Raw genomic sequence first — 24,815 nt, 5'->3', positions numbered from 1 at the left:
TGCCATATAGCCATATAATGCCCCCAGCCATGCCATAACCCTCCCAGCCATGCCATATAGCCATATAACGCCCCCAGCCATGCCATACACCTCCCAGCCACACCATATAGCCATATAATGCCCCCAGATATGCCATACATCTCCCAGCCATGCCATACAGCCATATAACGCCCCCAGATATGCCATATACCTCTCCATCATGCCATATAGCCTTATAATGCCCCCAACCATGCCATACACTTCCCAGCTATGCCATACAGCCATATAACGCCCCCAGATATGCCATACACCTCTCAGTCATGCCATATAGCCTTATAATGCCCCCAACCATGCCATACACCTCCCCGCCATGCCATACACCTCCCCGCCATGCCATGTAGTCATACAACGCCCCCAGATATGGCATACACCTCCCAGCCACGTCATATGGTTATATGGCTATATGGTGTGGCTGGGAGGGTTATAGCATGGCCCCCCGGCTGGTGGGAGGGTCGCCCATGTTCCAGACCTGTCCCGATGTAGTAGCAGGTCTTGTGCAACTTTCCCTTGAACAGCTCCTGCCCGACGATGGCGTAGATGATGATCATGAAGAGGACCAGCAGGGCGATGTGGAGCAGGGGCACCATGGCCTTGATGATGGAGTTCAGGACCACCTGCAGGCCTGCAGCCGACAGAGAGAGAGAGAAGGGTAACAGGTCACACCCCCTCCCCTCTTAACTGGCAGCACGGCGTCTCACAGACACATTGAACCGCTTCGCCACCGCAGCACATGGCAGGGAAGAGAGGGAGGGACCTGGGCCCAGCTCTCACGGGTGTCAACCACTAGGCCATCCTTCCTCCCCAGCATGTGTCCCTACATGTCCCAGGAGGGGTGTGTGTGAGAAGGAAAGCCCTGGTGACTGAAATCTCTCAATCCCATTACAGGCAGCAGCAGCTCCAGGCCCCCTCACACTGCCCCAGAGGGATCGGGGAAGGCTGAGTCCCCGCAGTTCATCTCCTTGGGAGATGGTCTCAGGATGGGGGCATCTGGCTCCTAGACACTGGGGTCACCCCCACCAGCTCCTTTCACAACAGGCTATGGTGGGATTGGCGCATGCTGGGTCTTGGTGGGTTATGTCTCCGCGAGGGGCACTAGCACTGGGACTATCTAGATCAGGGGTGGCCAACCTGTGGCTCCGGAGCCACATGCGGCTCTTCAGAAGTTAACATGCGGCTCCTTGTATAGGCACCGACTCCGGGGCTGGAGCTACAGGCGCCAACTTTCCAATGTGCCGGGGGGTGCTCACTGCTCAACCCCTGGCTCTGCCATAGGCCCTGCCCCCACTTCACCCCTTCCTGCCCCCTCCCCTGAGCCTGCCGTGCCCTCGCTCTTCCCCCTCCCCCCCAGACAGGGCCGGCTCCAGGCACCTGCTTGTCAAGCAGGTGCTTGGGGCGGCCACTCCGGAGAGGGGCGGCACGTCCAGCTATTCGGCGGACGGTCCCTCACTCCGGCTCGGAGCGAAGGACCTCCCACCAAATTACCGCTGCAGATCGCGATCGCGGCTTTTTGTTGTTGTTGTTTGGCTGCTTGGGGCGGCCAAAACCCTGGAGCCGGCCCTGCCTCCAGAGCCTCCTGCACGCCACAAAACAGCTGATCGGGAGGTGCAGGGAGGAAGGGGGAGGTGCTGATCGGCGGGGCTGTCGGAGGGTGGGAGGCTCTGGGAGCGGGGGGGGGAGGGAGCTGATTGGGGGCTGCTGACGTATTACTGTGTCTCTTTGGCAATGTACATTGGTCAATACTGGCTCCTTCTCAGGCTCAGGTTGGCCACCCCTGATCTAGACTTTGCTGATCGGTTGGAATTCCGCCGAGGCCCAGCTGGGGGCTGGTCACAGACCCGTGCAAAGGGGAAGCCTACTGCAGCTGCCGTGACCCTAGCCTCCCGCCAGCGAGCCGCCTGCCATCCGGGCAGCTTTCACCCACTTGGCACTCCTGACACCAGGCGCAGGGGTCTCAGCACGCGGAAGGCTCGCAGGGCTTTGATGTCAAAGCCGCCCTTCCCCGACGGCGGTATGCCCTGCATCACGTTGATCTGCTCCACAACCACTGTGACCAGCCTGCCAGAGCGGGTGAGGAAGGGAGTGGGACAGGGAAGAGAGGGGAAAGGGGAGGAGGGGGGAGAGAGAAGGAACATGAAGGGGGAGGGAAAGGGGGGAAGGAGACAGTAAAAAAAAAAAATCCAAGCAAGGAAAGTCAATCTCACCCTGTACAGGCCGGACCGGGGAAGTTCACACCACAGCCCCTGCCAGCACAGCTAAACCATAACCTCATCTCAGACCGGTTCAGTGCGGCTTTTTTTCTGTTTTTCGGCATGGCCAGTGAATCGAAAGATCGGTTATTCTCCCAGCTCTGATTTCAAGCCAGCCCGTGTGCAGAACCTGTAGGTCTCGAAGGAGGACTTAAAAGTGGAGAGGGCGTGCAGGTGAGCTCAGGGGAGTCGTCTCAGGCAGAGGGGCGCCGTGTGGGAAAAGGCAAGTGAGCCTCCGCCAAGGGGAGTCACTAGAAACGCTCCCACCGGCTTCAGTGGGCTTTGGCTCCAACTCCAGGTGTCGGGCCTGGTCACGCTCTCCCTACCGTGGTCTCACAACCCGCCCCAAGAACAAACAGGACATTTTCTAAGAAACCTTCTGCCCACCCCACCAAACCAGCTCTCCTTTACCCTAAAGAGACAATGGCGAAGTCCAGCACGTTCCAGCCGTTTCGGAGGTAGGCATCCGTGTGAAGTAGAAACCCATAGGCGATGATCTTGAGTGTGGCTTCAATGGTAAAGATGATCAGGAAGACGTACTCTGTCTTCTCCTATGAGAGACAAAGGGCAGGAGGGAACCAGGAGTGAGGTGGGTAACAGACCAGCGATGCCTAGTGAGGGGGAACGACCCAGCAGCCCTGGGACCCCCCACAGCAGTCATGCAGCAAAGTGCAGCTTCTGATTTTATAGTGGGTGACCGGATTTCAGGGGGGTCTGGAGCCTGTCTGGCATTGACGCAAGAAGCGACAGCCCCCTTGCGAAGTTTGGTCCTGCTGGAAGCTGGCTGAGCCAGCACTGGCTCCGTTCCCTCCTCCCATCCTGTGAAAAACATGGACAGGGCAGGACCTCTGCTCTTTTCCCCTCCAGCACCTGGCCTGGAAAGGGACAGAGGGAGCCATCCCTAACCCCCCAGCCTGGGAAAGGGGAGATGAGAGGGGACCCCACTACAACCCCCAGGCCTGGGAAAGGGGGGTGAGGAAACCTAGGAGGAGCAGAGGTGAGGCTCCGGGGGCTGGATTGAGGGGTTGGGGACTGATGGGGGGCCTGAACTGATGGGGGGATGGGGAGGCTGTGAAAGAGAAGACTATTTAAAATAAAAAATGATTTATTTTTAGTTATTTGGACAATTATTAATTAAAAACCAAATTATTCATTGTAATTACTGGATCGTGTACATATGTATGTAGTTATCAAAATTATACAACAACAGAAGACGGTTGAAATGCTTTGAATGTGACTGAATTGATTATTTTTTAAAAAAAATCATATTCAGGGATTATGACTGTAACTACTGCACTGAGCTAAGGAAAGCTCTGAAAGGGGCTTGTTGTTGTAAAGATCTTCTTACGTGTCAAGATCTTTACAGCTCACCTCATTATTCAAAAATCGTTGGAAAACGTGCTGCACAGAGAGAATGCTTTGTGTTTCTCAGCTGTTCATTGCTCATTTGCCGGCTCCATGTTATAGGCCTTGTTCAGTCTATTTCTAAATGTGTGTGAATTAGGTTTTTCTATCATATTGTAACTTTGTCACACGACAGAGCTCTCCACTGAGTACTTAGGGTTATACCTGTGTACAAGAACTTCCCATACATCCTCCCCTTTTTCCAACCAGCATGGATGCCTTCCCTCTACGGTAGCTCTCCATTTTGGAATGGATACTTTTGAGGGGCTCCATCCTCATAAGGAGATACCATTACCAGAAGCACGACTATTATATTGAAATGAATCTCTTGGTACTGAGGACTAGCCCAAATACAACATCTTCTGCATCTTCTCCTTTTGAATTCTCCTGAAGTATGTCTGTCTACTTGCAGCTTCCATTCAAGCAGCCAGAGAGAGGCACGTGTTCATTAAAGGTTGACTTGTCAACCGGACATTATCTCTCTCTCTCTCTCTCTCTCTCTCACACACACACAAGCAGAGGAGAGTTCGAAAGGCAAAAGACAGATTGAAAAACAGAGTTTGATTTTTTTTTTTTTTTAAATGTCACTGATTGTGTGGCCAATCACATGATTTTAGAGGATGTGAGTCATGGTCCTGCTTTGAGCAGGGGGTTGGACTAGATGACCTCCTGAGGTCTCCTCCAACCCTGATCTTCTATGATTCTTGATCTCTTGAGGTTGGCAATACTGCTATTGGGTGAGAATCTCTAATTCACGTATCCCCTGTTGTTAAGAGGGAAAACGGAGCAAACCAGTTTAATACTCTTTGAGAGAAGCCCCCCACCCTCTCACTAAGTGGCTTGCTGATCTGCATGTGATTTGCATCCATAGCCTCCCAATAACTCTGTACCCAGCTAGCATTCCTTCCACAGCCAACTCCCAGGTCACCTCCACACCTGCTGCTCCTGCTCACGCACAGCCTCTTACTCCTTGGGGGAATTCTGCGCTGCCACACAATGCAAAATTTTGCAGAATTCCCTGTTGCCACTGCAGAATTTCTAACTGCCACTAGGGGCCGCTGGACACTGCAGAGTGGAGCACTTTGATCCTCATTCTCCCAGGGACGGAGAGGGCCTTGGAGATGCAGCCAGCTCTGGTAAAGGCTGAGGAAGGACAGGGCTGCACCACACCATGTCCCCCGGTGGGACAGTAAAGAAGCTGGGGGGAGTAAAGGCTCTGGGGGTGCTGGTGTCTGTGCCGGGGGCTGCCCCGCGACTGGGCTCTGGGGGGAGGGGGTGTTGGTCTCTGGGCCAGGGGGTGCAGTGTGGCTTGGCTCTGGGGGGGGATGGGAGTGCAGGTGTCTGGGCTCTGGGGGGGCCCCACACAACTCCTTCCAGCACCCCTCAACTGGAACTGGGTCATCATAGGGGTTTCTTTAATTCTCTACTCCTGGGAGAATCTTTTTTGCTGTTGTCTGTATTTTGTTGACATACTTGTTGACAGGTATTTTGAAATAAATTACCAAAATAATTGAAACTAAAGGGATTATATTGTGTCATTTTGACAAATAAAATATGCAGAATTTTTAAAATTTTGGCACAGAATTTTTAAAATTTTGGTGCAGAATCCCCCCAGAAGTAGCCTCTGTCTTCCTCCTGAGCCCGGCCCCCTCTGATCCATTCCACCATGATCTTGTCCCTCTTTATTAAGTACAGTTGAATATGACATCTGAGCCCCTCACCCCCACTGCGGCCAGTCCCCCCAGCTGCCCCAGGCCCCACTGAGGCCAATTCTCCCATCTGGGCCCCTCACCTCCACTCTGGCCAGGCACCCCAGCAGAGCCCCTTTCCCCCACTTCAGCCAGTTTCCCATCAGTGGGGCCCCTCGCTCCCATCGAAACCCAAACTGAGCCCTGGTTTTGCCCATGGCTGTGCTTGATGGGTTTGAGCTAGGGTGACCAGGTGTCCTGATTTTATAGGGACAGTCCCAATATTTGTGGCTTTCTCTTATATAGGCATCTATTACCCCCCACCCCCTGTCCTGATTTTTCACACTTGCTGTCTGGTCACCCTAATTCCAGCTCCCTTTGTGTTGTGAGCCCCTCTTGCCACTCGTGGCAGGAAACTGAGGTTTGGCAAACCAGGGGAAGGGGAGAGAACTCTAAACTCCATTTGGGCAGAGAGGATGCTGCCCCCCTCCTCTCCTGCCTTCGTCCAGAGGCTTTGCTGTCTGGCGCTTCAGCTGACTCAGCGCAGCTGCCTGCGGCCATCAGGGCCCGGAATAGTTGCTGCGTTTTGCACCGGGCACAGCAGTGCCGGCCGCTTGTCCATCACCCCAGCTGACGCTAATCACTGCCTGTTGCTGGGGCCTCTTCCAGGTCAGGATTTAAATACTTTAGAACCAGCCAGATATGGGGGGGGGTATGTTTTTACATTCACACCCCACAATAACAGGGCAGGGAGATTCCCCACTTTCAGTTTGCTCTGGGGGCCGCTGAAATCCTGACCCCACCTGGAATTACACCCTGAATGCTCTTCGGGGCCAGACTCTAAGACAGATGCCCATCTCCTGCTGCCATCAATAGGGGTGCATGCCAGGTTTGGCCCACACATATCTTCCTAAGTATTCATTTGACTGGTAGATTAGAAAATGCCAGAACTGAAAGAGCGAATTCACCCTAATAGAGGATGGGACCCAGGATTGAAATCTCCCGCCTCTAGGTGCAGTGCAAGAAATCAGGCCAAAGCCCACGTAGCTCCCTTTTCACCCCCACACACACAGCGAACATGCCAGGTATCACTTTATAGCTAGCAGCCCCATTCCATATTGTGACCCGAGAACCTGTTAATGCCAACCAACAAGGAGGTACAGAGGGGTACAGGTGTACCCTGAGGCCAGTATGCACCTTCTCATTCACCCAAGAATGTCATGAGAGGTCTCCATTGAAAGCCGGTGTCACATTGGTTATTGATATCATTGTGAGATGTATGTACTGATATTATGTAAGGAGTTAGAATCATAGAATCATCGAATATCAGGGTTGGAAGGGACCTCAGGAGGTCATCTAGTCCAACCCCCTGCTCAAAGCAGGACCAAAGTATATATACTGAAAACATGGTCTTATAGAATGGATTAAGGTGTGGTGGAAATCTATGAAGTCTGGGCTACAAACTTAAAACTGCCTTCACCAAACAAGGGCACTCCACCAGAGAAACAGATCACATCAAGGAACGACCCCACACTGGAACCCATATCATTGGACATCATCGAACAGTTACAACCTATACTCGATGGGGACCACATCCTGAAAGAGCTTTCCTGAACTCTCTCTTCTGGCCTTCAAACAACCCCCCATCCTCTCCAAACTCATCATCAGAAGCAAGCTCCCCACAGACCAGGACACACCGACTCAAAGTGGCACCAGAACTGCCAGAACAACAGATGTAAAACCTGCAGACATAGCTCCACTGCTGCGATGACCAACACCCCACACAACACACCTTTCAAGATCCATGGGTCCTACACATGCCTATCACAACAAGTGGTGTACCTCACCCAGTGCACTAAGTGCCCAACAACAACTATGTGGGTGAAACCAAACAATCACTACACTCTCGAATGAACTTGCACAGTAAAATGATAAAAAACAAAAACACCCAATCACCTGCGGGCGAACACTTTTCACCAAACGACCACTCCGTATCTGGCCTCTCAGTTGTTGACCTCAAAGGAAACCTGCACGACGCTTTCAAAGGACAAGCCTGGGGGTACGTCCAGACTACCCGCCGTATCAGCGGGTAGCGATCGATTTATCGGGGATCGATATATCGAGTCTCGTTAAGACGTGATATATCGATCCCCAAACGCGCTCCCCGTCGATTCCAGAACTCCACCGGAGTAAGCGGCGGTAGTGGAGTCGACGGGGGAGCCGCGGCCGTCAATCCCGCGCCGTGAGGACGGGGGGTAAGTTGGAATAAGATATGTCGACTTCAGCTACGGTATTCCTGTAGCTGAAGTTGCATATCTTACATCGACACCCCCCCCAGTGTAGACCAGGCCTGGGAGCTTAAATTCATAACGTTGCTAGACACCAAAAATCACCATCTTAATAAGAGGCCCTGGGGTTTTTTTGCCTTCCTCTGCAGCGTGGGGCATGGATCACTTGCTGGAAGATTGTCTGCATCTTGAAGTCTTTAAACCATGATTTGAGGACTTCAGTGGCTCAGACACAGGTTTGATACAGGAGTGGGTGGGTGAGATTCTGTGGCCTGCGTTGTGCAGGAGGTCAGACTAGATGATCATAATGGTCCCTTCTGACCTTAAAGTCTTTGATTCTATGACACTGGATTTATGGCTTATTACAACAATCTGTAACCCACTAATCCCCTTTGTTTGTCCCATGACTGCAGAGGTGGTAACGGGCCACTTCATCTTGAATGGTCCCTTAGAATATGTGCAAGACTAGGTGGGTGAATGTGTTAACTACTTATGCTAAACGATCTGTTCCACCTTGTATTGAGTACAGAGCACCTTTCCCAGACCGGAAGAAGAGCTCTGTGTAGCGCCAAAGCTTGTCTCTCTCGCCAACAGATGTTGGTCCAATAAAAGATATTCCCTCACCCGCCTTGTCTCTATAGTCTTTTTAAGCAGAGCAGAGTCCCCTCCCCGGCTCTGCTTTTTACAAGTCTCTTTGGGTCTGTACCACAGCCCATACACTCCATGTAGCAAGGAAGTACTGTCTTATAGACCAACACTGGCTAGCCATGTGGCACATGTTTGTCTCATAGCTGTCCAGTAGGCCACCCCTCCTACTGCCAGTGGACTACTATCCCCTCTGCCACAGTATTCACGCTGGCAACACACAGGGGACAAGGCAGGGAGGGAGGTGACACTGCAGGCATTGGGGTTTCCAGGGTAGGATGTATGCAGGGAATTGCTCAGACATGGGCCATGGCCCAGTTAAATCTGGCAGCCAGAGTGCTGACCTGCAGGATCCAGACATGCATGGATAGGATAGACCCTCACACCTCTGATACCCATTCGTCCTACGTGTCAAGTACACATGTAAGCATCCCTCCTGCCAGGCCAACACGCCCCCTGGGTGTGTGAGTCACACCAACCTGCCAGTCTGTGCCAGGCACCTCAGCTCAAAATGCCCCTCTAGCAGTGACGGCAGTTCAGATATTGGGGAGGGGTGTAAATTCCGGTCCCCGCTCATCCCACCCCCTCCTCCTGCAGAGACCCTGGGTCTCCCTCGGCCGGGAAGTCTCCCCACTTTCTGACCCACACAGTGTATGAGCCAGTGCTGCCAGGGGTCAAGTTCTTGGTGGACTCCCCTGTGTTCCACGGCACAGCAACAGACGCCCTGTGTGCCAGGTCACAACGCCATCTGTCGGTACAGGGGGGCGGCAGGCCATGTCAGTGAATGGCATTGCAACCCCCAGATTGCCCAAGGGCATCCAGCAGCGCAGTGGCAGAGCTGGGATAGGATAGGAGCGTCTGTGGACAGCATGGTCCTGTGCTCCTTACTCAGCCCACTGTCAATCAGGTGTGACACCAATCGGATTACGCCGGTGTGAATGGGGAGCGAGAGGAGAACCAGGCCCTGGCATCTTTTCCTGGAGCCTCAGCACCCAGAGCTGGGAGGGGTCTCACATGCAAAGCTAAGGCAGGCCCTGGAGGGGAGACCTGCAGGGACTTTACAGAATCAGGATAAAGAGAGGGCCCCTCAGCCCAGCTGTAGGGGGCCAGTGGCCCACAGCGGACAGAGTGGTTGAGAAGATGGGCCACTGCGTTTCCCAGCTATGCCCTCCAGCCCTGCTCACGTCCATGCAGAGTGCTGCTGCAGAGATCACCTCCTAGCCCAGAGGTGGGCAAACTACAGCCCATAGGCCACATCGGCCTGCGGGACCGTCCTGCCCTGCCCCAAGCTCCTGGCCCGGGAGGCTAGCCTCCGGCCCCTCCCCCGCTGTCCCCCCTCTCCCGCAGCCTCAGCGTGCTGCGCCGCCAGCGCTCTGGCCCGCTGCTCCAGCCGGGCAGCGCGGTGGCATAGCTGCAAGCTCCTGCCGCTCTGAGCGGCGTGGTAAGGGGGCTGGGGGGAGGGGGAAGTTGGATAGCAGTCGGGGCAGTCAGGGGACAGGGAGCAGGAGGATTGGATAGGGGGTGGGGTACCGGGGGGGGTGGTTAGGACGGGGGGTCCTGGAAGGGGGCAGTCAGGGGACAAGGAGCAGGGGGGCTTGGATGAGTCGGGGGTTCTGAGGACGGCAGTCAAGGGGCAGGAAGTGGGAGGGGGCGAATGGGGCAGGGGCCAGGCTGTTTGGGGAGGCACAGCCTTCCCTACCCGGCCCTCCATAAAGTTTCGCAACCCCGATGTGGCCCTCGGGCCAAAAAGTTTGCCCACCCCTGTCCTAGCTCGTCATTTGGGCCATCTTGCCCCTCTCTTTGCCTCCCTCATCTCTACTGCATCGTAGGTAAGCTAACTGTCTTCATTGGCAACGGCCCCAGGGCCTCTCCCCACCCTCCCTCTCACCCACTCCCGAGATTCCAGACGGCGACTCCTGCCTCCGACTGGACCATGACGGTAGGGTGACCAGACAGCAAATGTGAAAAATCGGGACAGGGGTGGGGGGTAATAGGAGCCTATATGTAAGGGGACTGTTGCCCCCTTACTAACACTCAGTGGGGGTGTTTTGGTTGGCTAGCTCCCAGCACTAAAAGGGGAAGGGTCGATGGCAAATCAGGAGCCTGAGGGTATGTCTACACTACGAGAGTAGTTCGATTTCACTTAAATCGAATATGTGGAATCGATATTACAAAGTCGAACGTGTGTGTCCACACTAAGGACAGTAATTCGACTTTGTGAGACTTTGTGAGTCCACACTAACGGGGCAAGCGTCGACATTGGAAGCGGTGCACTGTGGGCAGCTATCCCACAGTTCCCGCAGTCCCCGCTGCCCATTGGAATTCTGGGTCGAGCCCCAAATGCCTTCTGGGTAAAAAAATGTGTCGAGGGTGCTTTTGGGTACCTGTCGTCATCCGTCCGTCACTCCCGCCCTCCCTCCCTCCCTGAAAGCGCCGGCGGGAAATCAGTTCGCGCACTTTTCTGATCAGTGACAGCGCGGACGCCACAGCAGTGCGAGCATGGATCCCGCTGCGACCATCACTGCAGTTGTGGCCGTTCTCAACGCCTCGCAGCTTCTCATCCACCTTTACCAGAGGCAGATGCAGAGAAATCAGGAGAGGAGGCTACGGCACCACCGTGAGGGCCTGAGGTCGGAGAGTAGCACAGAGCTGTCAGAAACCACGAGACCCTGCGCCCAGGACATCACGGTGGCAATGGGTCTTGTGGATATTGTGGAACGGCGATTCTGGGCCCTGGAAACAAGCACGGACTGGTGGGACCGCATAGTGCTTCAGGTCTGGGATGAATCCCAGTGGCTGCGAAACTTTCGCATGCGGAAGGGGACTTTCCTCGAACTTTGTGAGTTGCTGTCCCCTGCCCTGAAGCGCAAGGACACCCGGATGCGAGCAGCCCTGACTGTCCAGAAGCGAGTGGCCATAGCCCTCTGGAAGCTTGCAACGCCGGACAGCTACCGGTCAGTCGCGAACCACTTTGGTGTGGGCAAGTCTACCGTGGGGGTTGTTGTCATGCAAGTAGCCAAGGCAATCGTCAAGGTACTGCTCTCAAAGGTAGTGACCCTGGGAAACGTAGAGGTCATCATAGATGGCTTCGCCGCGATGGGATTCCCAAACTGCGGTGGGGCTATAGATGGGACTCACATCCCTATCCTGGGACCGGACCACCAGGCCAGCCAGTACATTAACAGAAAGGGCTACTTTTCAATGGTGCTGCAAGCACTGGTGGACCACAGGGGACGTTTTACAAACATCAACGTCGGGTGGCCGGGCAAGGTTCATGACGCTCGCGTGTTCAGGAACTCTGGTCTGTTTAGACAGCTGCAGGAAGGTATTTACTTCCCGGACCACAAAATAAGTCTTGGGGATGTGGAGATGCCTACAGTGATCCTCGGGGACCCTGCATACCCGCTAATGCCCTGGCTCATGAAGCCCTATACTGGCGCCCTGGACTTAGAAAAAGAACTGTTCAACTACCGTTTGAGCAAGTGCAGAATGGTGGTGGAGTGTGCTTTTGGCCGTCTCAAGGGGAGATGGAGAAGCTTACTGACTCGCTGTGATCTCAGCGAAACCAATATCCCCATTGTGATAGCAGCTTGCTGTGTGCTCCACAATCTGTGTGAGAGCAAGGGGGAGACCTTTATGGCGGGGTGGGAGGTTGAGGCAAATAGCCTGGCTGCTGATTACGCCCAGCCAGACAGCCGGGCGATTAGAAGATCCCAGCGGGATGCGCTGTGCATCCGGGAGGCTTTGAAAGCTAGGTTCCAGACTGAGCAGGGTAACCAGTGACTGTTAAGTTTGTGGACACAGAAGCTGAACCTGCCCCCGTTTCTTTACCCAGTGACTGTTGACTATCCTTCCAAGTTACATACCCCCTTCACCACCTTCCCAAAAAATAAAATCTGTTCCGTTTTGTTAATGAACACCGTTGTCTTTATTACTGTTTTCGCGGGAATGTTTTAAACCGGGGACGCAGACTGTGGCGGGGGGCGGGTTTAGTGTTCTAATGCAAATGATGCTTCTAAACTCCGGGAATGACAGGCTCCGCAGTGGTGGACTGGTTGTTTCAACGGAGCCTGCCAGCACTCCTGGGCGGGACTGCGTGTATGTGTCGGCCAAGTGACTTTCTGGCAGGGGGAGGAGGGTTACAGATCCCCTGCTGCGTGGCTCTGTGATCCAGGATAAGGACCGCGGCATAAGATCTCTAACTGCCCTCCCCCGCCACAAAGTCACAGATCAACCCCCCCCCCCAGAACATGAAAACCACCTCCCAGACTGACCAGGGTAACTGGTGACTGCACTGTGTATGTGTCCTGATGCTGGACCTGCCCCCGCCTCTGTACCCTGCTAAAGGTGACTGTCCTGTCCAATTACCAACCCCCTCCCCCCCTTCAGACAGAGTCTCCTCTAAAAGAAAATCATGGAAACAGTAATTAACAGAAACGAATATTTTATTATGAACCACACATGAAACGGGGGGGGGGGGGGTGAAACTTGGACGGGGGCTTGTGTGAGGTGGGTAGGAAAGGACTTTTCAAACTTTGGGGAACGAGAGCCTTCTAGTGCTAGAGCAGTCTGCAGGGGTTGACTGAAAGTTTTAACGGCCCTTGCCGCCCCTCCTTCTTTGGACTTTGGGTGAGGGGGGTGTGGGACTTTGTGGCGGGGGAGGGCGGTTAGAGATAGACTGCAGCGGGGCTCTGTCCTCCTGCCTCCGGTCTTGCAGAACATCCACAGGGCGCCGGAGCGTGTCCGTTTGGTCCCTCATTAGTCCAAGCAGCGTTTGAGTCGCCTGCTGGTCTTCCTGACGCCACCTCTCCTCCCATTCCGTGATTGCTCGGTGCATTTGGGACATGTTCTCCCTCCACTGTGTCTGCTGGGCTGCCTGGGCTCTGGAGCAGTCCATTAGTTCTGAGAACATGTCCTCACGCGTCTTCTTCTTCCTCCGCCTAATCTGCGCTAGCCTCTGGGAGTGTGATGCCAGGCTGGGTTGGGAGACAGTCGCAGATGTGTCTGTGGGAATGGGAAAAAGGGAGTGAATTCCTGAGACAGATAAATGAAGTTGTGAACAAAGAACATAGTCTTTCTCTGTGAACAAGACCATGTACTGCACCTCTCACATGCGCACTCAGGACAAGGTCGAATTTTCGGCCCTCGCCTTCAGTGCCTGGGGTCTTGCAGTTGCGATCTGAGAAGCGGGGCAGGACACCTGAACTTTTGTAGCAGGCAAACATGGTAAGCCGTAGACTTGTGGCTGCTTAAAACTTTAATAGTAGCACTGGGCTCCTTTCGCATTGAAAGCAATGCCAGTCTCTGCTGGCAGCAATCAGGGAAGCATGAGCTCTGCCCCTGTCCCACCACCTCGCGGCTGTCCCAGGGAAAGATCCCTGTATGCTGCCCCTCTGCCGCCTCCACCGCGTGGCTGTAAAGCAGTCCCAATACTAACATTCCCCTCCCTAATTCAAAGCAGGGCGTCATGAGCGACATCACGCTGATGAGGATCTCGGAGAGCGACAGGGAACGGATGCTTCGGGAGAGCATGCAGAAACCAGGGCCGTATGCCGCCATGCTCTGCCGTGCTATGATCCCAGAGTACTTGATAGAGTCATGGCGTGGAAACGTGTCGTACCATGGTGGACCTAATAAGATCGCCTTGCCAAGGAACCTGATGCACAGGCTTGAGCATTACCTCCAGGAGAGCTATGCGGAGATCTCCCATGAGGATTTCGTGTCAATTCCCGGACATATAGACCGTATTTTGGTCTAGCTGTACTGGCAGGGACTACAGAGTGGAGCGTCTTGGGCAGCCTAATCATGAAAATCCGGACATTATTAGATTTTTTTTAAATAGTTGGGACTAAGTAGTTAAGCGCCTAAGGCAAAGAAATCATGAACAACCAATTGTTGATATTATAAATATTCCTGTTGTGTTAAAAATAAAAGTTTATCTGTTTAAATGATTTAATGAAAAACCCATTGTTAATATTATAAATATTCCAGTTATGTTAAAAATAAATGTTTAGATGTTTAAAGCACTTACTGCTTGATCCTTCCCCTGATTCGGTGTCCGGGGTAACGGATGGGGACAGTTGGTAGGGGATCTCGGTAAGGGTGATGAAGAGCTCCTGGCTGTCGGGGAAATCAGCGGTTCAAGTGCTGTCGACTGCCTCGTCCTCCTCATCTCCTTCCTCATCTTCCCCGTCCGCTAACATTTCCGACGAGGAACCGGCCGCGGACAATATCCCATCCTCAGAGTCCACGGTCAGTGGTGGGGTAGTGGTGGCGGCCGCACCTAGGATGGAATGCAGTGCCTCGTAGAAACGGGATGTGTGGGGCTGGGATCCGGAGCGTCCGTTTGCCTCTTTGGTTTTTTGGTAGCCTTGTCTCAGCTCCTTGATTTTCACGCGGCACTGCGTTGCATCCCGGCTGTATCCTCTCTCTGCCATGGCTTTAGAGATCTTCTCGTAGATCTTTGCATTCCTTCTTTTGGAGCGCAGCTCGGAAAGCACGGACTCATCGCCCCACACAGCGATGAGATCCAAGACTTCCCGATCAGTCCATGCTGGGGCCCTCTTTCTATTCTGGGATTGCACGGCCATCTCTGCTGGAGAGCTCTGCATCGTTGCCAGTGCTGCTGAGCTCGCCACGCTGTCCAAACAGGAAATGAGATTCAAACTGCCCAGACAGGAAAAGGAATTCAAATTTTCCCGGGGCTTTTCCTGTGTGGCTGGTCAGAGCATCCGAGCTTGGACTGCTGTCCAGAGCGTCAACAGAGTGGTGCACTGTGGGATAGCTCCCGGAGCTATTAGCGTCGATTTCCATCCACACCTAGCCTAATTCGATATGGCCATTTCGAATTTAGCGCTACTCCTCTCGTTGGGGAGGAGTACAGAAGTCGAATTTAAGAGAGCTCTATGTCGAACTAAATAGCTTCGTGGTGTGGACGGGTGCAGGGTTAATTCGATGTAACGGCGCTAAATTCGACATAAACGCCTAGTGTAGACCAGGCCTTAGTGTAGCTCAGGTGCACTTTTCCCACCCATAACTCACCTCTTCCTGCCCCCTACATATAGGGTTACCAGATAGCAACTGTGAAAAAATGGGACAGGGAGTGAGGGGGGGGTAATAGGAGTCTATATAAGAAAAAGTCCCCAAAAACGGGACTGTCCCTTTAAAAATGGGACAGATGATCACCCTACCTACATAGGATGCAGATGGACATTTGCCATAGGAACTAGCTATGCCACTTTATATTAGCTCAGAGCTCCCCCTTGCCAGGGGAATTCTTAGCTGGTCATTAGGGCCAGATTCTGCTACTTTGCACTTGCTTGAGTGTGCTGAAGAGGCCAGAACAGCAGGAGGGATTCTGAGCCCATTAGCTTCTCTATCTTCCACTTTTGCTAGATAATCTCATGATTTGTGTGGGAAGGAGGAATCTTCTAATGGGACAGCCATAGCAATAGGAACACTCTGACTAGGAACAATTCCAATTTCCAGTTATTTTATTGGCAATTGTGAGCCAACATGATTTGTTGATTCTGTACAGAAATAGAAACAAACATGAAATCTGCCTCAGGAAAGATAAACTGATTTAAATTCTCATTTGTCTATCGTTTCGGGGGCCTCTTAACAAATGTACAAGAGGGAAACCTCCGAAGGTCCATAGAATCTTAGCTCCTTTCTTGTGCACTTCCTAATGCATACAGGAAGGAGCAGGACAGATGTTCCATCCATCCACACCTTGAAGAGTACAGCAGAAAGGTCCTCAGGAGGGAAGCATCCAATACTCTCCTGTCCTGTGGAGTTCCTGAACTCTGCAGGATTGGGGCATTTCTGAAATTCCTCTCTGCTGCACTGCTCAGGAACTCTTTGGGCAAAGGGAGCTTTTGCTATCTCTCTCTCCTGCAGAATTCCTTAGCTCCACAGGAGATGTGGAAGCTCCTCTCTCTCTCCCCCGGCCTCCAGCAGATTTGCCCTAGCTACTTAAATTTTGGCATGAAAAAAAAATGTTTTGTGTCAGATCCTGATTGTTAATAGGTCAGCTGCCTCCCAAGTGCCCCCTCATGGCCTGAGGTTGCTCTGCAGCAGCCCTGCCTCAGTTTCCCCACTTTTCAGGGCTCTCCCACTCAAGCTACCATAACAAACTCTTTGGTTCAACAACAGTTCTCCTTAGGGCTGGATTTATTAAAATAACAATCATACCCCAAATCAAGTTATCAAATCTCCAGCAAGTCCATAGTTCCCCTCCCTGCCCCCCCTTCCCACTAGGAGTCTCCAAGGCCTTCTGTGGTTGGAACCTTTTCTTTAAAGACTCAGGAATCCCTGCAAAATCTACTCGCTCTCAGCAGTCATTCCATGCCTTGCTAAACCTCTGCTGAAATCTCACACACTAGCTTCATTCCGGTCATCTCCCTCTATAGTTTGCTGCCTGCTGCTCTTTATAGGGGAATCAATTCCTCCATACTCAGCTGGTTTTACCAATTAAACTTCAAGTCACACCCCATCTCAGGGGTGGCAGGCGGGTTAATTGACAGACCCATTCCAGGCCTCCAGCCCTTAAAGGAGCTGGGCACCCCGTTACACTTACAACATATTTTCTATCAGCTTCTGGGGGTGTTGAACAAAACCAAAAAGGACAAATAATGGTTGTAACAGCTTCCTCTTTAAGTTTAGATTACAAAGTACCCTGATTCTTGAATGATCTGTGATATGTGAAAGTCTGAAGGACCCAAGTGATATCATTTTTCCCATTTAAGGATGAGAAAAGAAAACCCATAAAGGTTCAGGACAAAAAATTCTCAAAGGGGCGAGTTTTAGCTGCTTCAAATTCCTGCATAAAGGAATCAAATTCTGGTGTCAATTAACCTGGCCTAAATCTAGAGTAATTCTGTTGACTCCAGATTAGTACCTGTGTTATTAAGACCAGAATTTGGCCCACTGCTTTGAAAAATGTCCTAAAATAAATTCATAGAATCATAGACTTTAAGGTCAGAAGGGACCATTATGATCATCTAGTCTGACCGCCTGCACAATGCAGGCTACAGAATCTCACCCACCCACTCCTGTATCAAACCTGTGTCTGAGCCATTGAAGTCCTCAAATCATGGTTTAAAGACTTCAAGGTGCAGAGACTCTTCCAGCAAGTGACCCAGGCCCCATGCTGCAGAGGCAGGTGAAAAACCTCCAGGGCCTCTGCCAATCTGCCCTGGAGGAAAATTCCTTCCCGACCCCAAATATGGCGATCAGCTAAACCCTGAGCATGTGGGCAAGACTCACCAGCCAGACACCCAGGAAAGAATTCTCTGTAGTAACTCAGATCCGCCCCATCTAACCTCCCATCACAAGCCATTGGGCATATTTACCGCTAATAGTCAAAGACCAATCTCATTATACCATCCCCTCCATAAGCTTATCAAGCTTAGTCTTGAAGCCAGATATGTCTTTTGCCCCCACTCCTCCCCTTGGAAGGCTGTTCCAGAACTTCACTCCTCTAACGGTTAGAAACCTTCGTCTAATTTCAAGTCTAAACTTCCCGATGGCCAGTTTATATCCATTTGTTCTTGTGTCCACATTGGTACTGAGTTTAAATAATTCCTCTCCCTCCCTGGTATTTATTCCTCTGATATATTTGTAGAGAGCAATCATATCTCCCTCAGCCTTCTTTTGGTTAGGCTAAACAAGCCAAGCTCTTTGAGTCTCCTTTCATAAGACAGGTTTTCCATTCCTCGGATCATCCTAGTAGCCCTTTTCTGTACCTGTTCCAGTTTGAATTCATCCTTCTTAAACATGGGAGACCAGAACTTCACACTGTATTCCAGATGAGGTCTCACCAGTGCCTTGTATAATGGTACTAACACCTCCTTATCTCTACTGGAAATACCTCACCTGATGCATCCCAAGACCGCATTAGCTTTTTTCACAGCCATATCACATTGGCGGCTCATAGTCATCCTGTGATCAACCAATACTTCTCTGTTACTTCCAACTGATGCGTCCCCAGCTTATAACAATAATTCTTGTTATTAATCCCTAAATGCATGACCTTGCACTTTTCACTATTAAATTTCATCCTATTACTATTACTCCAGTTTACGAGGTCATCCAGATCTTCCTGTATGATATCCCGGTCCTTCTCTGTATTGGCAATACCTCCCAGCTTTGTGTCATCCGCAAACTTTATTAGCACATTCCCACTTTTTGTGCCAAGGTCAGTAATAAAAAGATTAAATAAGATTGGTCCCAAAACTGATCCCTGAGGAACTCCACTAGTAACCTCCCTCCAGCCTGACAGTTCACCTTTCAGTACGACTCATTGTAGTCTCCCCTTTAACCAGTTCCTTATCCACCTTTCAATTTTCATACTGATCCCCATCTTTTCCAATTTAGCTAATAATTCCCCATGTAGAACCGTATCGAATGCCTTATTGAAATCGAGGTAAATTATATCCACTGCATTTCCTTTGTCTAAAAAATCTGTTACCTTCTCAAAGAAGGAGATCAGGTTGGTTTGGCACCATCTACCTTTTGTAAAACCATGTTGTAATTCGTCCCAATTACCATTGGCCTCAATGTCCTTAACTACTTTTTCCTTCAAAATTTTTTCCAAGACCTTGCATACTACAGATGTCAAACTAACAGGCCTGTAGTTGCAGTTGTTTGGATGCAGATTCATTTTTATTTGGAAAGTAATTAAAGGTTTGCAGGACATAGACATGCTCTGAAGGTAAAACTGAACAGTATGGAGTCACCAGTAACACCTCTGTCTATACAATCTAGCTAACTGGGGTTCTTTGGGAAGCTCCGGTTTCAACCTCTGTGGCAATTTCCAAGGCTTTGCTGACAAAGCCAGAGGCCAGTTCCTGACTCTGGCATCTAATGAGTGTGGCTTGTCACTCCGAGGAGTTTGATTAGCTATCATAGTGACATGTCTGTGTGTGCCATCAATGCCTGCTATTTTTTAACTGGATTTTTTTGGAGCTCTGTTCAATATTTGTTTGGCCAGTTTATTTGGCAACCCTGCTGAGTCACTGCCGAGAGCCACATGAACCAGGAGCAATGCTAAGCAACTAGAAGTGGAGAGACTGGGAGCAACAAGAAAAATATATTTGTTTTTCTCTGGTTAAACATGATTCGCCAGCCAGGATGCTCTTTTTCAGCAATCTCAGCAGGAAAATCAGGTATTCATTAACCTAGCCCAGAGTATAACCACATCATGCAATTTAATCCTACATGTTACTCATACAAATCTCTCTCAATGCACAGCAGTTATAGCTTGTAATCATGGAAACATTACAGAAGGAAGGAATCGACAGCAGTAGTTGGGGACAGTAGACACAGACAGTGATGAGAGGCTGTCATGGGGAACTTCAGTAGTTTACGCCTGTAGGCAACGAAGGCCTGGTCTACACTATGACTTTAATTCGGATTTTTCAGAGTTAAATCGAATTAACCCTGCACCCGTCCACACAACGAAGCCATTTATTTCGAAATAAAGGGCTCTTAAAATTGATTTCTGTACTCCACCCCGACGAGCGGAGTAGCGCCAAAATAAATTTTGTCATTTCGAATTAGGGGTAGTGTGGCCGCAATTCGATGGTATTGGCCTCCGGGAGCTATCCCACAGTGCACCATTGTGACCGCTCTGGACAGCAATCTGAACTCAGATGCACTGGCCAGGTAGACAGGAAAAGCCCCGCGAACATTTGAATTTCATTTCCTGTTTGCCCAGCGTGGAGAGCACAGGTGACCACAGATAGCTCATCAACACAGGTAACCATGCAGGCCGATAATCGAAAAAGAGCACCAGCATGGACCGCACGGGAGGTACCGGATCTGATTGCTATATGGGGAGAGGATTCAGTGCTAGCAGAACTTCATTCAAAAAGACAAAATGCCAAAACTTTTGAAAAAATCTCCAAGGGCATGATGGAGAGAGGCCACAATAGGGACTCAGATCAGTGCCGCGTGAAAGTCAAGGAGCTCAGACAAGCCTATCAAAAAACAAAGGAGGCAAACGGTCGCTCCGGGTCAGAGCCGCGGACATGCCGCTTCTACGCCGAGCTGCATGCAGTTCTAGGGGGGGCCGCCACCACTACCCCACCTCTGACCGTGGATTCCCAGGCGGGGATAATCTCATCAGCTACACCTGAGGATTCTGTGGACGGGGAAGAGGAGGAGGAGGAGGAGGACGAGCTTGCAGAGAGCACCCAGCACTCCGTTCTCCCCAACAGCCAGGATCTTTTTCTCAGCCTGACTGAAGTACCCTCCCAACCCAGTATCCAAGACCACGACCCCATGGAAGGCACCTCAGGTGAGTTTACCTTTTAAAATATAAAACTTGTTTTAAAAGCAAGGGTTTTTAATGATTACTTTGCCCTGAGGACTTGGGATTCATTCGCAGCCAGTACACCTACTGGAAAAGTCTGTTAACGTGTCTGGGGATGGAGCGGAAATGCTCCAGGGACATCTCCATGAAGCTCTCCTGGAGGTACTCCAAAAGCCTTGCCACAAGGTTTCTGGGCAGTGCAGCCTTATTCCGTCCTCCATGGTAGGACACTTGACCGCGCCATGCTTGCAGCAAGTAATCTGGTATCATTGCATGACAAAGCCTGGCAGCGTATGGTCCCGGTGTTTGCTGGCATTCAAGCAACATCCGTTCTTTATCTTGCTGTGTAATCCTCAGGAGAGTGATATCGCTCATGGTAACCTGGTTGAAATACGGGAATTTAATTAAGGGGACAGAGGTGGCCGTTCCTACTGGGCTGTTTGCCTGTGGCTGAAAAGAAATCCTTCCCTGCAGTTAGCCAAGCGCGGGGGGGGGGGGGGGGAATTGGCCCAGAGCTTTTCGCGTTTGGCTAGCAGGGATCTTCCCTGATACCAGCCACGCGGTGGGGGGAGGGGTAAAGCGATCATCCCAGAGAATTCATGGCGAGGTGGGGGGTGTTAGTTTGGTTCCTGCAGGGATCTTCCCTGATACCAGCCATGCGGTGGGGGGAGGGATAAAGAGATCATCCAGAGAATTGGATGGGGGGGGGTTAGTTTGTTTTCTGCTGCTGAAGGTTAACAGGAAAACCGCAGCACTCAACGGGCTTTGCTTGGTATGTGGGAAAGGAGGGCGCAGAAGCCGAAAGACAATGGCTTACCATGGCTGCATGCAAGCTGAATTCTGTTGCCCGGACCTGCGTCTGTGATCTCTAGCAGCAAAGCCACAGGCACTCAATATTAAGAGGCAAAATGCGACCTTGCACAGAAATCACATGTGCTATGTAATGTGAATAGTGTTGGTTACCATGAAAGAGTGTAAGCATTGTTCTGCAAAATGTATCTTTTAAAAAAATTCTCTCCTTTTTTCCCTCCCTCCAGCAGCTGCAAATTCTTCAAGCCTCCCTCCTCCGTCCCGAAGGCTATCACAGATAAGGCATCAGAAAAAGAAGACGCGAGACGATATGTTCGCAGAAATCATGGAATCCACCCGCAGTGACAGAGCTCATCTGAATGAGTGGAAGGACACAGTTTCAAAGTATAGGAAAGAAGCCAGTGAACGTGAGGACAGGAGGGACCAACGTGAGGACATGAGGGACCAACGTGAGGACAGGAGGGACCAACGTGAGGAGAGGAGAGACGCTCGAGATGAGAGGTGGCGGCAGGAAGATCAGAGGAGGCAGGATGCAACGCTGGGGCTGCTGCGTGAGCAAACAGAAATGCTCCGGCGTCTGGTGGAGCTTCAGTAACGGCAGCAGGATAACAGAGTGCCACTACAGCCCCTGTATATCCCCCCTCCCCCCTCCCCATGTTCCATAGCCTCCTCACCCAGACATGTAAGAACGCGGGGGGGGGGGGGGGAGGCTCCGTACACCTTCCCATTCCACCCCAGTGGACAGCCCAAGCAAAAGGCTGTCATTTTTTTAACCTTTTTTTAGTGGCCTTTTTCTTCCCTCCTCCCAAACCCCACCCGGGTTCCCTCCCTCTTTTTATAATCTATGAATAAAGGATAAATGATTTTTAAACGATAGTGACTTTATTTGGTTTGAAAGCAAGCTGGGGGAAGGGGGAGGGTGGGTTGCTTACAGAGAATGAGTCAATAAAGGGGGCGGATTTTCATGAAGGAGAAACAAACAGATATTTCACACTGTAGCCTGACCAGTCATGAAACTGGTTTTCAAAGCTTCTCTGATGCACAGCGCTTCCTGGTGTGCTCTTCTAATCGCCCTGGTGTCTGGCTGCGCGTAATCAGCAGCCAGGCGATTTGCCTCAGCCTCCCACCCTGCCATAAAGGTCTCCCCCTTACTTTCACGGAGATTGTGGAGCACACAGCAAGCAGAAATAACAATGGGGAGATTGGTTTGGCTGAGGTCTGAGCGAGTCAGTAACGATCGCCAGCGACCTTTTAAACGGCCAAATGCACATTCTACCATCATTCTGCACTTGCTCAGCCTGTAGTTGAACAGCTCCTGACTCCTGTCCAGGCTGCCTGTGTATGGCTTCATGAGCCATGGCATTAAGGGGTAGGCTGGGTCCCCAAGAATAACTATTGGCATTTCAACATCCCCAACAGTTATTTTCTGGTCCGGGAAGTAAGTCCCTTGCTGCAGCCCTTTAAACAGAGTAGTGTTCCTGAAGATGCGAGCATCATGAACCCTTCCCAGCCAGCCCACGTTGATGTTGGTGAAACGTCCCTTGTGATCCACAAGTGCTTGCAGCACCATTGAAAAGTACCCCTTGCGGTTTATGTACTGGGTACCCTGGTGCTCCGGTGCCAAGATAGGGATGTGGGTTCCATCTATCGCCCCACCACAGTTAGGGAATCCCATTGCAGCAAAGCCATCCACTATGACCTGCACATTTCCCAGAGTCACTACCTTTCGTAGCAGCACCTCAGTGATTGCTTTGGCTACTTGCATCACAGCAGCCCCCACAGTAGATTTGCCCACTCCAAATTGATTCCCGACTGACCGGTAGCTGTCTGGCGTTGCAAGCTTCCACAGGGCTATCGCCACTCGCTTCTCAACTGTGAGGGCTGCTCTCATCTTGGTATTCTGGCATTTCAGGGCAGGGGACAGCAAGTCACAAAGTTCCATGAAAGTGCCCTTACGCATGCGAAAGTTCCGCAGCCACTGGGAATCATCCCACACCTGCAACACTATGCGGTCCCACCAGTCTGTGCTTGTTTCCCTTGCCCAGAATCGGCGTTCCATGATAGAACCTGCCCCATTAACACCATGATCTCCAAAGCACCGGGGCCCGCGGTTTGAGAGAATTCTGTGTCCGTGTCCATGTCCATGTCCATGTCCTCATCACGCTTGTTGCTGCGCTGCTGCCGCCGCCGCCTCCTCGCCTCGTTTTTCTGGTCCTGGCTCAGCATAAACTCCACGAGAACGTGCGAGGTGTTTACAATGTTCATGACTGCTGTCTGGAGCTGAGCGGGCTCCATGCTTGCCGTGGTATGGAGTCTGCAGTGTTCACCCAGGAAAAAAGGCGCGAAATGGTTGTCTGCCGTCCGTTGCTTTCATGCAGGGAGGCAGGGAGGGGTGAGGCTGTACCCAGAACCACCTGCGACAATGTTTTTTGTCCCATCAGGCACTGGGATCTCAACCCAGAATTCCAATGGGCGGGGGAGACTGCGGGAACTATGGGATAGCTATGGGATAGCTACCCACAGTGCAACGCTCCAGAAATCGACGCTAGCCCCGGTACATGGACGCACACCGCCGAATTAATGTGCTTAGTGTGGCCGCATACATTCGACTTTATACAATCTGTTTCCCAAATTCGAATTATATAAATTTGGATTAATCCCGTAGTGTAGACATACCCAAAGAAACGGTAGGTTTTTGAGCTTATCACAGTTCTGCAGAACAACCCCCTGTATCCGCAACACTGAGTTTAGGGGGATTGGTGCTCCTTTAACCCATGGCATTGCCCCCAGCGCAAGTTATAAACAGCCTCAGAAGTCCTTTAAACTATGCCAGCTTGTAATGGGCTTGGTGGGGATCACCAGAGTGCAGCACATTCTGGCCATACTCGCTTCCGTGTGCCCCCAACACAGGGGGCAGGACAGAGGGGGGCATAGAACCAGCTACAGGAGCTCTATGCTAGGCAAAGATTCATCCATACTTGGGGAATCCTAAGCTGCCCACTGAGGGCTGCTTTTGAGCCCCTTTGCACCATTGGAGCTGCACAAAGAAGTGAGAACGGGAGCCAGAATCTGGCATTGCGCAGATAAACAGAAGACTTCTGTCCCCAGGACAGTCAATCTGGCACCTTGCATCAGCATTAAATTCATGCTAAAATAAACGGATCCAAAGCCAATAGAAGTCAAATGCCTTATATCCAGAAATCCAGACTCTGTAGCTGTGTGAGAATGTAACTGACTGCTGCAGCTAGTACTGAAAAACAATAGAAGCTATACTGGCCACATCCGAATCAGGGAACCATTCTCCCCTCATGGAACTGGCATTTGTCCCACTGCAGGCTGTCATGTGCTGCTGAACTGGCTAGCTGACATTGCACCTTTT

At 51.4% G+C, this 24,815-nt stretch overlaps 1 pseudogene; it reads right to left on the bottom strand.

Annotated features, from left to right (window-relative positions):
- The window catches only part of LOC135877806 (voltage-dependent L-type calcium channel subunit alpha-1S-like), an 80,241-nt pseudogene extending 76,279 nt beyond the window's left edge, over nt 1–3,962 (bottom strand).
- Between the last annotated feature and the right edge of the window lie 20,853 nt (nt 3,963–24,815).

This window comes from Emys orbicularis, chromosome 4, assembly GCF_028017835.1.
Source record: "Emys orbicularis isolate rEmyOrb1 chromosome 4, rEmyOrb1.hap1, whole genome shotgun sequence".
Lineage (NCBI taxonomy): Eukaryota > Metazoa > Chordata > Testudines > Emydidae > Emys > Emys orbicularis.
This window is presented reverse-complemented; position numbering and strand designations above follow the sequence as displayed.